Genomic DNA, 16668 nt, shown 5'->3' on the forward strand with positions numbered 1-16668 from the left:
TCGAACAGTCAGCTTAACAGCTTGTGCATCCAAATTTCTGAGAAGAATAATATATAGTGGAATGAAAAAGAAAATTGAGGATGTGTTAGATGAAGATCAGTTTGGCTTTAGGAAATGTAGAGGCACCAGAGAGGTAATTCTGACGTTGCGGCTGATAATGGAAGCAATAATAAAGAAAAATCAAGACACATTCATAGGATTTGTTGACCTGGAAAAAGCGTTCGGTAATGTAAAATGGTGCAATATGTTCGAAATTCTGAGAAAAATAGGGGTAAGCTATAGTGAGAGACAGGTAATATACGATATGTACAAGAGTCAAGAGGAAATAATAAGAGTGGACGACCAAGAACGAAGTGCTTGGATTAAAAAGGGTGTAAAACAGACACGTAGTATTTGGCCCCTACTGTTCAATCTGTACATCGAAGAAGAAATGTTGGAAAGAAAAGAAAGTGGGATTAGAATTCAGGGTGAAAGGATACCAATGATACGATTCGCTGATGACATTGCTATCCTGAGAGAAAGTGAAGAAGAATTACATGATCTGCTAAATGGAACGAATAGTCTAATGAGTATAGGATATGAACTGAGTAAGTCGAAGAAAGACGAAAGTAACGAGAAGTAGCAGAAATGAGAACAGCGAGAAACATGACATCAGGATTGATGATCACGAAGTGGATGAAGTTAAGGAATTCTTCTATCTAGGCAGCAAAATAACCAGTGATGGACGGAGCAAGGAGGTCATGAAAAGCAGACTAGCACTGACAAGCGGGGTATTCATCGCCAAGAAGAGTCTACTAATATCAAACATAGGCCTTAACTTGAAGAAGAAATTTCTGAGAATGTACGTTTGGAGCACAGTGTTGTATGGTAGTGAAGCATGGACTGTAGGAAAACCGGAAGAGAAGAGAATCGAAGGATTTGAGACGTGGTGCTACTGACAAATGTTGATACCTAGGTGGATTGATAAGGTAACGAATGAGGAGATTCTGCGCAGAATAGGAGAGGGAAGCAATATGTGGAAAACACTGACAATGAGAAGAGACAACATGATAGGGCATCTGTTAAGGCATGAGAGAATGACTTTCATGGTACTAGAGGGAGCGTTAGAGAGCAAAAACTGTAGAGGGAGGCAGAGATTGGAATAGATTCAGCAGATAATTGAGGTAGTAGGTTGCAAGTGATACTTTGAGATGAAGAGGTTGCCACAGGAGAGGAAATCGTGGTGGACCGCAGCAAACCAGTCGGAAGACTGATGCCTCAAAAAAAATTTTTTTAAGAAACAGAAAACCATTTTATACTTCAGGAGATCGTAACAATTGCCAATTTAAAACACTACAAAGAGAAAAGGTAATTTATCGTCCTACAATCAGCCTTCATTCATCTAAGTATGTCAACCTACGCACATCCATCTTAAAACGAGAAAAACCGCATGGTCCGAAACCTGTGAACGAATCCTATTGGTCAGAAAACAAACTGACTCAGACGTAGAATCCCTACAGTAACAATGCAAAGAGATTGTTGCAGTGGTCAGCTAGGTTAAACGAAACTGATTACACTAATCTCCCATAAACAGAGCAGATATAGTTATTGCGACTTCCTAAAAACAAAGTATTATAAGTTAAACGTCCCCTTAGAAAAATTATACATGACTGTGCTTAAACTGACACACAATATTTTTAGCGCAACGCAACCTGACTTTCAGGAATCCCTACAAAAGAATGGCCCTGACTAACATTAACCTATGCGTTTCACAAATCGCTTACCTCACAAAAATCTTGGTTACTCGAACTACTGCAATACAGCGAGCGCCACTACTGACAGCTAAATAAAAGATTCACACTACGGAAGGCACTAACTACTGATAGGCATAGTTAGCAAATGAAAGATTTTGATAGGGAACAAACAATGTATTTACCTGAATAGTGTTGAAAAATCATAATATACATAGCAGTTCATAATGTCCAGTATTACAAATTTCAAAACTCCGCCATCTCTCTCCCCACATCCACCACTGCTGGCGGCTCACCTCCTACTGCGCAACGCTACGCGCTGTTCACATCCAGCTGCCGCTGCCCAACACTACAATGGCAGACAACAATGCAAACTAGCCACAGACTGCACACAGCACAGCCAGTGATTTTCATATAGAGCGCTACGTAACGTTGCCAATAAGAAAACATAAACAGCCTATTTACAACATATATTTTAGTTCGTCAAAGGTACTGATTACGTGTTTTCAGCTTCTCAGGTAGATGACAGGATTCTGCAAAGCATCATAATCATCACAGTTAAAATGGGCACAGAAGTACGAAATAGCTGAGAACTACTATTCTGGCTACAAAAAGGAGCATAGTTCTATTCAAGAAATACAGTTGATTCCTGTTAAGAAACACTGTCAAATGTACATGAAGATTAAAATTGGTTATGTCATTAACGTAACAAAAGATGTTTAAGATAAAAAACTTCGCGAAATCACTTTGAATGGGGATAGAAACTAAAAGATGATACACTACGTGTTGTGAATTGTTTTCATATTTCTCAGGACATTGAGGTACGGAAATAAAATGCTTTGGCAAGTTTCATTCCCAGGCAAGTAGTATGAAAAATATACTGGGGAGTTAGGTTTCCGCTGAAATTGTAAGAGAAGTGGAATTTATTTTTCAAGACATCTTACTGCTTTTCGTTTCTTTCAGAAAAACGTTGAAAGTTACCTATTTATTTGGCACTTTCATTGCTCCTTATGTAAGTAGGCTGTTTAGGTTTTCTTATTGGTAACGTTACGTAGCGCTCTGTATGAAAATCACTGGCTGTGCTGTGTGCAGTCTGTGGCCAGTTTGCATTGTTGTCAGCCATTGTAGTGTTGGGCAGCTGGATGTGAACAGCGCGTAGCGTTGCGCAGTTGGAGGTGAGCCGCCAGCAGTGGTGGATGTGGGGAGAGAGATGGCGGAGTTTTGAAATTTGTAATACTGGATATTATGAACTGCTATGTATATTATGATTTTTCAACACTATTCAGGTAAATACATTGTTTGTTCTCTATCAAAATCTTTCATTTGCTAACTATGCCTATCAGTAGTTAGTGCCTTCCGTAGTTTGAATCTTTTATTTAGCTGGCAGTAGTGGCGCTCGCCGTATTGCAGTAGTTCGAGTAATGAAGATTTTTGTGAGGTAAGTGATTTGTGAAAGGTATAGGTTAATGTTAGTCAGGGCCATTCTTTTGTAGGGATGCCTATCAGTAGTTAGTGCCTTCCGTAGTTTGAATCTTTTATTTAGCTGGCAGTAGTGGCGCTCGCTGTATTGCAGTAGTTCGAGTAATGAAGATTTTTGTGAGGTAAGTGATTTGTGAAAGGTATAGGTTAATGTTAGTCAGGGCCATTCTTTTGTAGGGATTTTTGAAAGTCAGATTGCGTTGCGCTAAAAATATTGTGTGTCAGTTTAAGCACAGTCATGTATAATTTTTCTAAGGGGACGTTTCATATACCGTAATCTCTACCAGGACTACAGTGGGTCTGCTCTGTGATGACCTATCTACCAATATTCTTCAAAACTTCGACTGACTCTGCTGTAGGTTTGCTCTGTTGTGGCCCATTACCTGCCAGCATGTCAAGAGTCAGCACTGTCTTTCCGTTGGAAGGACAACACTACTTCTTCAAGACTGCATGGAAATCCACTACTTCCGTGTGCATTGTCTTTTACTGCTCAGACTTTGATAAAAGAAACGGCAGTTTTACTGTGATGAATGAACAGGACTGTCTTTATGGACTGTGAGAAAATTTTAGCTTTTGACCAACATTGTATTAATAAGTGTGTGCATTGGATATCTTTGTTATTGTAATTATGAAAAATTTTATCAAATCATTATTGGCCACTGCCCAAAACAATTTGTAAAATTTTTTGTGGGGAGCATGGGGGCTATGTAAGTAGGCTGTTTAGGTTTTCTTATTGGTAACATTACGTAGCGCTCTGTATGAAAATCACTGGCTGTGCTGTGTGCAGTCTGTGGCCAGTTTGCATTGTTGTCAGCCATTGTAGTGTTGGGCAGCTGGATGTGAACAGCGCGTAGCGTACCGCAGTTGGAGGTGAGCCGCCAGCAGTGGTGGATGTGGGGGGAGAGATGGCGGAGATTTGAAATTTGTAATACTGGATATCATATATTATGACTATTAAGGTAAATACATTGTTTGTTCTCTATTACCATCTTTCAATTGCTAACTATGCCTATCAGAAGTTAGTGCCTTCTGTAGTTTGAATCTTTTATTTAGCTGGCAATAGTGGCGATCGCTGTATTGCAGTAGTTCGAGTAACGAAGATTTTTGTGTGGTAAGTGATTTGTGAAAGGTATAGTTTAATGTTTGTCTGGGCCATCCTTTTGTAGGGATTTTTGATAGTCAGATTGCGTTGCGCTAAAATTATTGTGTGTCAGTTTAAGCACAGTCTTGTATAATTTTTCTAAGGGGACGTTTCATATGTCGACCCTTAGCCTAGGATACCTCACTGGAATCTTCTGATTTTTTCTTGTAGTTTGTGTATTTAGTGTAGCTTTCGTTTATTGCTAGCGCGTAATTATAGAGAGAATTTCCTTGGTAGTTGTGGTTTTTCATTGTTGCACAGTAAAACAGTTGTGGCATGCATGTAGATTTGCACCAAGTATTTCGCAGCTGCGCTTGCAATTAACTAGATATTATTTTCAGTTCCATGTTAATGTGTTCTCTTATTTTTGCTCTTCAAATTGTGTTTTTTTGTGTTGTCGTGTGAAATATTGTGACAATAATGGCGTGTGAAAAATGTAATACTAGGCTCCAAAGTAAACTGAGAAATGACAGTGAAGACGAAAGCAGTGTGTTAGCGCCACCGAGTAATGAATTAACTAATTTTCAAAGTAATAATTTGGTAATTGTACATAGGGAAATGGAGCGGGCTGCAAATAATGGAGGAGACAGTGAAACAGGTAGTGAACAGGGAAGCATTATCGATCGATCGGTCGGCAACAGCTCGCCTCAGGAATCGGGAATGACAGAACACAATATTGCAAATACTGTAGACTCAGGTTTTGGGTTCTCACCGTTTTCTCAAATGAGTCAAGACACATTTTCCGCTTGTCAAAATTTGAATGTTGCCGGTGCAAATTCACTGCCGAAAAGCACTGAGGAACATGTTTCAGACACCAGTACATTGTTATTACAGTTAATGCAACAAATAGGACAAAGGCTACAAAAGTTAGACACAACGCTTGAACAAAATCAGAAACAAATGGGACAAAATCTTCAAAAGTTAGACACAATGAAACAAAATCAGAGACAAACACAGCAAAAGCTTCAAAAGTTAGAAACAATGGAACAAAATCAGAGACAAACACAGCAAAAGCTTCAAAAGTTAGACACAATGGAACAAAATCAGAGACAAACACAGCAAAAGCTTCAAAAGTTAGACACAATGGAACAAAATCTTCGGAAGTTAGACACCACACTTGAACAAACACGTGAAGATTTATCTACTGAGTTACATAACATTGAATCGAAATGTCAAAAAGCCTGTAATGACGTAAAAACACAAATTTGTGAGCATTTTCAACCTATTTTTTCGCGGCATGAAAATGCATTACAGAATCACGAAGCAGCCATAAAAGAACTGCAAACCATTGTTCATGAAAATCATGAGACCTTGTGGGCTAAAATTGACTCAGTTGCATCTACCGATTCGGTTACGCAACTTGTAAAAACTCAGGAAAACTTAAAGGACACAGTAGATTCGATTTCAACACAAATGGACACTCTGAAGCTTGGTTCAGAAAAACACACTGAGGAAATGGGTTCACTATCGGAGAAAGTAGCCGAACTTTCGGATCAGGTCACTAACTTATCTACGAAGGTAGATGATAATCTGAATGACACAAAACCGGTAGTCTTTAATGACACAGAAGAGTGCGAACAAATTAGGAAACTGAAACAAATTCTGAATCAAATTAATACGCAACACCGAAGAGAAATCCGGGAAGTACAAGATCAGCTGACACAGGTAATACAAGAATTACGTATTTCAGAGGACACTCGCGCTCCAATACGGGAAGAGGGACATAGAAATACGGAACAGCCACAAAATAATAACACAGGGCACTTCGGAAATTATGAAAGAAATTGGCAAGGTACACCGAATTTTGAGATGGAACCGCCGAAACGACGTAACAATGACCGACATGCGACTCGCCGACATGATGATTTTGATTATAAGCTGTTCATTACTACACGTAAATTCAAAACGTTTAAGAATTCTGCCAACGACATTCATCCACAAGCGTGGGTCCATCAATTCTCTCATTGTTTTCCTCCCAACTGGTCATTAGAACACGGATTAGAATTTATGTGGGGCTACTTGGAGAATGAACCAGCTGTAAGAATGTGATCGGTCATTCACGATTGTCACAGTGAAGGAGAATTTTACCATGCGTTCCTCTCAGCATATTGGTCTCAAGCTACACAAGACCGAGTAAAACATAGCATCATAATGATGAAACGTTTCGAACAATCTGAATTTTCCAGTCTTATGAAATATTTTGAAGACATGTTGCATAAGAATCAGTATCTTTCAAACCCATACAGCCCCTCAGAACTCATCCGCATTTGCTTAATCAAACTGCCTGAACATTTACGACATATTATTTTAGCAGGACGTTGCAAAGAAGACATTGAAGCTTTTCAGGGACTGTTACAAGAACTGGAAATTGACACTGACAATCGCGGAACGCAAAAACAGGAGCACAACAATAACAGGTCACATCTGTCACAATTCCGCGATGACAGAAATAATACACGACAAGGCTATTCTTATAACGTAAATCGTGACCAAAACAGACACCACCCGTATGACAACCATTGGCAGAGTAGTAATAATTACAGGGAAAGATAACCACTCCGCGATAATGACTATCACAGAGACAATCAGAGAAACAGACAATATGGGAACCAGAACTATTATTATCACGGGAGACAGAATAACTTCAGATGCAACGGTGCACCGTGTAGTGATAATTCAGGGAGAAATTCTCCACCACTTACCCGACAAGAAAGAAACTACAGAAATTACCGACATGACGAAAGACGATGCAATCATAACGACAGACCTGAATTTTATCAGAACTGGCGGGGTTCAAACTGGGCTACACCCTCTTGGCAAGGTGAATTTGTAGAAGTTAGGTCTCCTAATCCCAATAACGATGCGCGCCAACAAAGAGACAATAGGCAATGACTCGCTCCACAGGCTGCCGCGTGCGCCGGCTGGCTCAGAGAAAAATAACATAGACTCTAACCTTGAGAAAAATTCCAGTATTCTTTATCGACGTATACCGTATGATAATTGCGTTCAGGTTGAAACTCTGCGTACTAGGAAGAGTAAAGGTTTACACCACATTTCACATGTAAAACATGTCAATTTACAATTGAAAGATAATCTGCTTTATAACTTTGTCTTTGCCATAAAACGTTTCACTTCACGTTACTAGTATGCTTTAGAAACTGTTACCATGCAACAATGTTTGAAGTTAAATATCCAGTCAAGAACCAAGAGAACTTATTTAAACAGAAATTACGAATGCATTGTTATTGCGAACAGACGACACAGTGTTATTGTGTGTGTACATTCTTGCTTGTTAGTTGCACGATTACATAACGACTATAAGGCTCACATACTTAGAACATTTACCAGTACTGCTAATGAGATTTTAATGCAACATTTTGGTTTACTTGAAAATACATTCTGAATTAAAGTACTTTCTGAGAGATACCAGATGACACAGTGGTTAGTTTATGTGACAGCTACACGATTATATCACGACGTTACTAATGAGTGACAATTTACAATGTTGCTTTTGCGGTGTCACTGTTTTATATCTGCACAGTTTTTCTGAATTATTCTGGAAAGTAAAACATGTTTTAGTAGTAACTTTTGTGGTATAGCTACAATGAGACAGCCTTTTCCGTAGCACAACAATACGTTACAGCATAGTACTTTCATCATCACAACAATAAGTGTAATAAGTAAGATATCTATATGCAATGCATTTCACTTTTGTTTATCATGAGGTAAGTACATTGACTTCTGCAGAACTTAGCTTTCGGAGGACGATAACTACGACACTGCCACAGAGATTATCTTACAACAAGACGCAAAGTTTGGCGCTACAGTACACGTATTTGAGTGATTAATTTTGTACTTAAATCATTTATTTTTAAAGATATTTGAAGTACAATGATACAAAGGTTTTCCGTAATACATTTCATTCCATTGTTGTAATCTGTAACACCTGAGGGTATAATTACATTAATCCTCAGGGGGGTACACGCCTACTTTGTGTACCATGTGTTTGGCAAGCACAAGGAACCCTAGCTAATATGGTATTTGCTTATACAACTTTACACATCGGTACCATATTTCTCTAAAACACAAATTACACAGCTATCTGATCATTTAACTGAGAGAGACAAACTTTTTTATTATGTCAGTGACACATGTTTACGTAATTACACCGTTGGATAACTTCACATTTACGAAATTGTATTTTGTCTGTACTTTGTGAACTGTTCATATTTTTTCAGAACCATTGTGATACTATGAGAGCTTTGAATGATATATTTGGTATGGGATCAAGATTTTTAAAGTATGTTTGAGGCAGATGTCACTTTTGACATGAGCAGAGAATTTTTTTAGGTTTTGAAATTATTGGAGGAAGCTACGACGATTTTGAGAGTTGACTGAGGTGTTATGATGTTATTATTACAACGACGATGTGTATTATGCTGCTGAGGTATGTTTATGATTAATAGGCTGATGCTATATGAGTTATTTGATTATGCTACGTATCTCTTATGATGAAATATTGAAGAGGTAAGGAATAATGAGTAGTGGTTAGGGACTCTGGTTTGTGAATAAGGATGTTGGAAACCAAGAATCGTACTTTAAGTGTTATGAAATGTATGTAAATGCGTGAATGTATTACAATGCCGACGAAAATTTTTTGGACACTGTTATATTCATAAGATTTTGTTTCTACACATTTGCAACGCAAATTCTCGACCCGTGAAATTTTGTATATGAGACTGTCACTGTAGCGGAAACTGCTGTCGTAAATATTTCCGTAAGAAAGTTAAGTGACCACCTGCACGTAATGCGTCGTGGGCACCCAGCTGTGTCAGACGCCTGGAGAACAAGCCATTAGGGTGTGCCTCTTCGGAAGCACAGGTAGAAAAAAAAAAGGAGGCCATTATCCTCGCTATTGACATTTCCTTGTTGAAAGCATACTGTGGAGCTCGTAATTTATGATAGTTACTGAAATGCCTAATGAAACGATGAGAAACATTTCACGGCTATTGTCTTGCTAGTTGAGAAAAATGCCATATGGCTTGCTTTATGTATTTATTTACACCTTTTGTTTAATATCAAGTTTCTAGCTGCACTGCAGCATTGGTTAAAATAGAATTTTATAGATGTACTAATATAAATATTTTCTGTCTACAGATCCAGTAAATACTAATTTTGTAATACATTTCCCAAAAATGGGGGAGCACAAAGACATTTCGCAGGAACTGCATACATAATTTTCTTTTCAACTACTTGGTAATTTTTTTTTGGTAGAGTAAGTTTTTGTGATGCATCACTCTAGTGTTAAGATGTGACATAAGTATTAAACATGGCCATTTTTACTGTAATATTTTTTCTGCTTGAGCTTTGTCATGTATAGATATAAGTTTTATATTTTTTATATTTTTTATATTTGCTGCTGCTGTTTGCCAGGCATAGTGCTACTGAATTTTAATTTGTCTTACTCTTGTAAGCTAGTTTTACTACTGATTTATTTTTCTTGTTTGCTGCACAGTGCCTTATCTTAGTTGTAATATTGTTGCTTCACCAATTTCCATTTTTTTGTCATTGCTGTTTGTATTAATTGTTTCGTGCTGCTGCATTGCCTCGTCCCGTAGTTTATGCATCTGAGCTCAGTAGATTTAAGTTAGCTTAAGAGGGGATAGACTATATAAGAAACTAACTATGATGAATTGGAAGAAATGCATTGAGAAGCTATAAGAAAATGGTGTGGCCAAAAAAAGAATTTTGAAAGAGGATATGAACAAAAAAAGTAGGGTTTAGGGACAACAGGTTTAGGTAGGATTTTCTTGGAAATAAATGTTGAGGTAAGATAATGGTAAATAAATAATGAGGTAAGAAATGTGTGAACAGAATACAGAAAGCATGCTTGGATAGAATTTTTTGGCTGGAGCAAATATCGAAATAAGACGAAAGATCTATGGAATGAAGTTTTGGGTTGGACTGCAGTACCAAATGTTACACTGAAAACGAACCCTGTCCTTTCCTTTTGTATTATTCCACTATGTGTTTGTGTACCCTTGTGTATTTGTTTTCTTCCTGTCTCTGTGTAGTTTCATAGAATTTTTTCTTCTAATACAAAGCTACATTCACTATGATGAGGAATACTGTTATCCTCAAATATAATTGGCATTAATAATATGTTATTTACCTTGTAAATATGCTTAGACATTATTTATCCTGTTTTGTTTTAATGCTCATGTGTGCAGTTGATGTTTCGAAAGTTATTCTGATCTTTTATGTATGTACTCATGTCATAATTCCTGTAACCCTGATGTATATGTTATTTCGATTCTTTTGTAAAGCCTGTACTACAAATGTTATCTGTATTGTTATGTTCTTTAATAATGTATTTTGTACCTTTGTAATTGTATTCTCATGTTATAAAATCGTAATTGACACCGGTTCATCATATTAGTAACTTGTAAGTTACATTTCACTGCACACGTTTCTGTTGGTCATAGTATATGGACAATATGTGAGAAGTAGGGACTGTTAGTGTTTGCACGTGTGTTACTAATTCAGCAAGTGAGTGTACAAGTGGTGGTTTATGGACTTGCTATCTTCTCTGCAAAACTCTTCGATGGTGATTGTGCACCTGCACAGTCGCAGCAGTTGGCTGCTGGCCATCTCTACAAGGACTACAGTGGGTCTGCATCTTTGATGGCCCACCAATACCATTATTTCTACAAGGACTACAGTGGGTCTACGCCTTTGCTGACTCACCAATACCATTATTTCTACAAGGACTGCAGTGGGTCTGCACCTCTGGTGGCCCACCAATACCGTAATCTCTACCAGGACTACAGTGGGTCTACTCTGTGATGACCTACCTACCAATATTCTTCAAAACGTCGAATAACTCTGCTGTGGGTTTACTCTGTTCTAGCCCATTACCTGTCAGCATGTCAAGAGTCAGCACTGTCTTTCCGTTGGAAGGACAACACTACTTCTTCAAGACTGCATGGAAATCCACTACTTCCCTGTGCATTGTGTTTCACTGCTCAGACTTTGAGAAAAGAAGCGGCAGTTTTACTCTCATGAATGATCAGGACTGTCTTTATTGACTGTGAGAAAATTTTAGCTTTTGACCAACATTGTATTAATAAGTGTGTGCATTTGATATCTTTGTTATTGTAATTATGAAAAAATTTATCAAATCATTATTGGCCACTGCCCAAAACAATTTGTAAATTTCTTTGTGGGGAGCATGGGGGCTATGTAAGTAGGCTGTTTATGTTTTCTTATTGGCAACGTTACGTAGCGCTCTATATGAATATCACTGGCTGTGCTGTGTGCAGTCTGTGGCTAGTTTGCATTGTTGTCTGCCATTGTAGTTTTGGGCAGCTGGATGTGAACAGCGCGTAGCGTTGCCCAGTTGGAGGTGAGCCGCCAGCAGTGGTGGATGTGGGGAGAGAGATGGCGGAGATTTGAAATTTGTAATACTGGATATCATATATTATGACTATTAAGGTAAATACATTGTTTGTTCTCTATTACCATCTTTCAATTGCTAACTATGCCTATCAGTAGTTAGTGCCTTCTGTAGCTTGAATCTTTTATTTACCTGGCAATAGTGGCGCTCGCTGTATTACAGTAGTTCGAGTAACGAAGATTTTTGTGAGGTAAGTGATTTGTGAAAGGTATAGTTTAATGTTTGTCTGGGCCATTCTTTTGTAGGGATTTTTGATAGTCAGATTGCGTTGCGCTAAAATTATTGTGTGTCAGTTTAAGCACAGTCTTGTACAATTTGTCTAAGGGGACGTTTCAATGTCAGATGGAAAACTTCATAAAATCACTCTGAACTGGAATTGGACTAAAAGATGGTATATTATATACTGTGAATGTTCACTTATTTTTCAGAACATTGAGATATACAAATTAAATTCTTTGGTAAGTTTCAGTCCCAGCCATTCATTATTAAAAATACACTGAGGTATAGGACCCCGCCGAAATTGCAACAGAAGTGGTGTTCTGTTCTCCCCTTTTTCTTCAGAGAAACATCAGTGATGCGTTTTACGTTAACACCTACACTTCTCTTGATGTGATATAAAAATTGCTTCTCTTGCCAAAACACAGCAGAGTTTATAATGATTCATCTCACTAACACTCTAATGGAGCTGATACTGTGATGGATTTCTAAAAGAATGTGTTATTAAAGTAGCAACTGATGGTAACACAAGCCAGTAGTTCATGAAAAAGCCCACTCTCAGCATAAAGATACAGTATAATTTCCTCATTTATGTTGCTGCAGAAGCCACAACAATTCTCATTTCACCAGCTGTTGACGGCCCTTAAAAGTTATATTATTCCATCGAAAACATCTGTAGTTACTTTTATATAACATGATAGACAAGGAATCCTCGAATACTGACAAAATGGAAAAATACTCTCTTCTTTGCATCCTATCATTTTCCATACTCTCGTTTCGATATCTCTGACCTATCATGAGAAATGAGGGTCGCTATGGAGATTTCATTCTTGCTTTATCATTGGGACGTGCAAGTGGATTGAACGTGAGCTACATACAACTCACTTTCGAGAATGAGGGTATGTACAGGTCTTCTCCTAGATTCAAAGGATAAATCAGTATGTTAGCAAATGTAGCTATGCAGCAATATAGGACTTAACATACATCAAATCTGAGCTGATAGCGACCATGTTAACTACAAATTTTCGAAGTTCTTGGTGTAGCTTACCTAAGCACGATATATTACACATGAAGCTGATGCATCGAGCTATGAGATGTGAAGGAATCAATTTTTTTACCAAATGGTTTCTTTAAAATAATTTGAGAAAGATTGCTTAGCATGTGACACGTGGGCAGTGCCATTGTGCAGTCCAGACAGCCTGCTGCCTGCAGCACTGCATATTAGGCTACGCGAGAGCTTCGGCACGCAAGTTAGCCATTCTGTCTTCCTGCTAGCTAACATTAAGACATGTCACTTAGAGAACTTAAAGGGGGGGGGAACCCTACGCTGCATAGACGGCTTTAAGGCAATGTTCTGGGTTTGAGTTCCAGCCCGGCGTATAGTTTTAAAACAGCACACACTCCATTCCAGAGTGAAAGATTCAGCCTGGATTTTTTCTCCACAGCACGATAGCCACGTTGCACTCCTATGAATTTTTACCTGTGAAATTACAGGAAATCGTTGAGGTACAAAACCCAATTTATTACTACATGTTCTGCCTAAAGCTATGTCTCCACATGGTTGCTCTTCATGATTTTCTCGCTTCTGCTCATCTCTTCATTTCCAAGCAGCTTCTTGTTTCTCAGTGTTATCTACCATCTTGTATCTTCCCCTTCCTTTCATCCCTCTCCCACACCTCCCAAACATCAATTTTTCCAATCGAACATGTTTGTTACACCATGTGACCCAGCAAATACGTCTTTCTTTTTCTGTTAACGTACAACAGTCTTCTTCCCTTTCCAGGACTCCTTCATGACTCACTTTCTATATCCACCTGATCCTGTCCATCCTCCTCGATGTCCACACCTCAAATGCTTCCAGCCTCCTTGTGTCCTTTATCAGACAAAATAATTGGCTAGTTTCTTCCTGAGCTTTTTTTTTTTTGGCCGTTCCCACAGTAACTTCCTTTTTCTGTTGAAAGCATCCTTAGCGACTGCAGTTCCAACTATGGCCTCCCAGAGCCACCACGGATTTTTCATTACTATTCCTCGTGGGAATCTGAAAGATACCTCGTGGCTAATTTTAATTCCTCCTTTCTTAATACCGGCTATTTTACCTCCTTCGCCAATAACCTAACGCATTGTTCTTCTCTTATTGATCTTAATACCACATTATTCACAGGTTTCATTGACATTTTTTAAAGTTTTGTTTGTGCTAGTTTCAATTCTTGCTAGAAACCCCATATTATCTGAAAACAGTACGCATGTTATTCTGTTTCCTCCAACGCAAACTGTACTTTTCCAGTTGACCATTTCTCAATAATTTCCTGTATTTTTAAGTTAAGAGCAATGGGAAAAGACAACAGCCTTGCCTCACTCTCATTCCGGTCATACTTGTAGTATGCAACTATGATGCTGATACGGAGAGCAAGCCAAGTATTCTCAGCATAGCATCCCGCTAGAGTTAAAATGTGGCCCCACTCTCAGCCCAAAGACAGCACACAGGCAGGCCACACAGAACATACGGCAAAGACAAGGAGAGAAGGCCACTGCCCCTACACTAGCTGCGTGCACATCGCCGTCATATACTGTCTGTGAGATCCCGCCAGCTAATCTCTGCCTGACAGCTGGCCTTAAGTAACGTCGTTTCGAGAGACCCAGCCCAGATTTCGATGTCAATAAATGCTTTTCTCAGTTCACGGCCACCGATGTGTCATTTACGACGACTTTGGCAATGCTTGTGCAGTTTGGTTTGGACATGTTTCGGCCAGATAGGTGTTTTGCTTTGTTCGATGACATGGCAGGACATGGTATGGACTGCTCTGTATCTTTGTGTTTGTGTGCACAGTAAGAAAGTTAGAATTTGCAGCTCCTGACAACACTTGAGTCAGATATTTCATATCCAACCCTTTCTCTTATATTCTGTTATAAACATAAATATTGTACTATTTTCCTCTTCTTCTTCAAAAAACTCAATTAGCTCCATTGTACGCTGTTAAACATCTTTTCTAAGTCAAGGTACAGTATAAATTTTTCTACTTCAGTATAGACTGAAGTGACAAAAATAATGGGATATCTCCCAATATTGGATCTCCTGCCCGGTATAGTGCAGCAACTCAACGTGGAACGGTCTCAATAATGCGTTGAAAGTCCCCTGCAGAAATATTGAGTCATTCTGTCTCTATAGCCGTCCACAATGGCGAAAGTGTTGCTAGTGCAGGATTTTGTGCACGAACTGACCCCTCGATTATGTCCCATAAATGTTCGATCGAATTCGTGTCGGGCGATGTGGGAGGCCAAATTTTTCGCTCGACTTGTCCAGAATGTTCTTCAGTTGTCCCCCAGTGACACGGTGCACTGCCATTCATAAAAATTCCATCATCATTTGGCTGCAAATGGTCTCCAAGTAGCCGAACATAACTATTTCTAGACAATTATCGGTTCAGTTGGACCAAAGGACACAGCCCATTTCCATGTAAACAGAGCCCACACCGTTATGGGACCACCATCAGCTTGCAAAGTGCCTTGTTGACAACCTGGGTCCGTGGATCCGTGGGATTTGCGCCACACTCTAACCCTACCTTCAGCTCTTACCAACTGAAATCGGGACACATTTGATCAAGCCACGATTGTTCAGTCGTCCATGATCCAACCGATGTGGTCGTAAGCATAGGAGAGGCGCTGCATGCGACATTTACTAGACGGCCCACGCAAGCCGACCTTTGTAGTTTTACGTTTCCCGGATACGTTAGTGCAAGAAGGGTTGCCTCGTCACTGCCGTCCAAAGGGGAAGTGCACTACAAGCGAACATCCACCATCTGCCTGCGTTTTCCTCCTGGTTCCGATCTGCAAAGGTCGCATGGCCATGTGTTTGTAGTCCGAGTCAGGTCTAACAGTCAAACAGGTAACAACTGCACTGCACACCTGAGATGACTACGCCGATATGATACTGATTTATGGGAAGACGCACCACAATGCAGCTCAGGCCCGAAAGCAATATTCACGTTTTATAACGAGACTTCTATTTTCTGCGCATGTTTTTAGACGAACAGAAATGCATTTTAGAACCGAGGGAGCCTTTCAGGTACAACATGTCGTGGAAGGACCAATCTGGGCTGCATCCAATGTTGTCCGGAACGTTACTGAATATTTTGGAGCACATCCCACGCACATTAAGCATAGCTTAAATGAAAAATACAGTATGTACAGTGTAGCATATTCAGAAGTGTTCTCTTACTACTGCTTTTAGGTTGCAGTACTATTTGTATCTATAATAATAATACTATTATGGTCATTATTATTACTATTACGGAAGTCATTAGATCCTGCCCAGTAATATCTATTTCTCACTGTATAAAGAACAATGAAGAGCTGCAGCGAACCTGGGGACAACGAGGTCTTCAGTAGAAAGGATTCTGGAGGAGCGAAAATGGCATCCCTTTAAGCTTCAGCTACACCAACAGTTATATGGACACGATTTTCAAAATCGGGTATCACTCTACAGGCGTCTCGTAAATACAGTAGTCGTAAATCCAGATTTCATCAGTCAGATATTATAAGGAGATAAATGCTATTTCACCAATAGCGCCACTGTCTCTGGACACGATCTACATTACAGGGCTCCTGCAAATCCTCACTGGCTGCGACCACATCACATGCAAGCCCAC

This window comes from Schistocerca cancellata, chromosome 5, assembly GCF_023864275.1.
Source record: "Schistocerca cancellata isolate TAMUIC-IGC-003103 chromosome 5, iqSchCanc2.1, whole genome shotgun sequence".
In the NCBI taxonomy this organism is placed as follows: domain Eukaryota; kingdom Metazoa; phylum Arthropoda; class Insecta; order Orthoptera; family Acrididae; genus Schistocerca; species Schistocerca cancellata.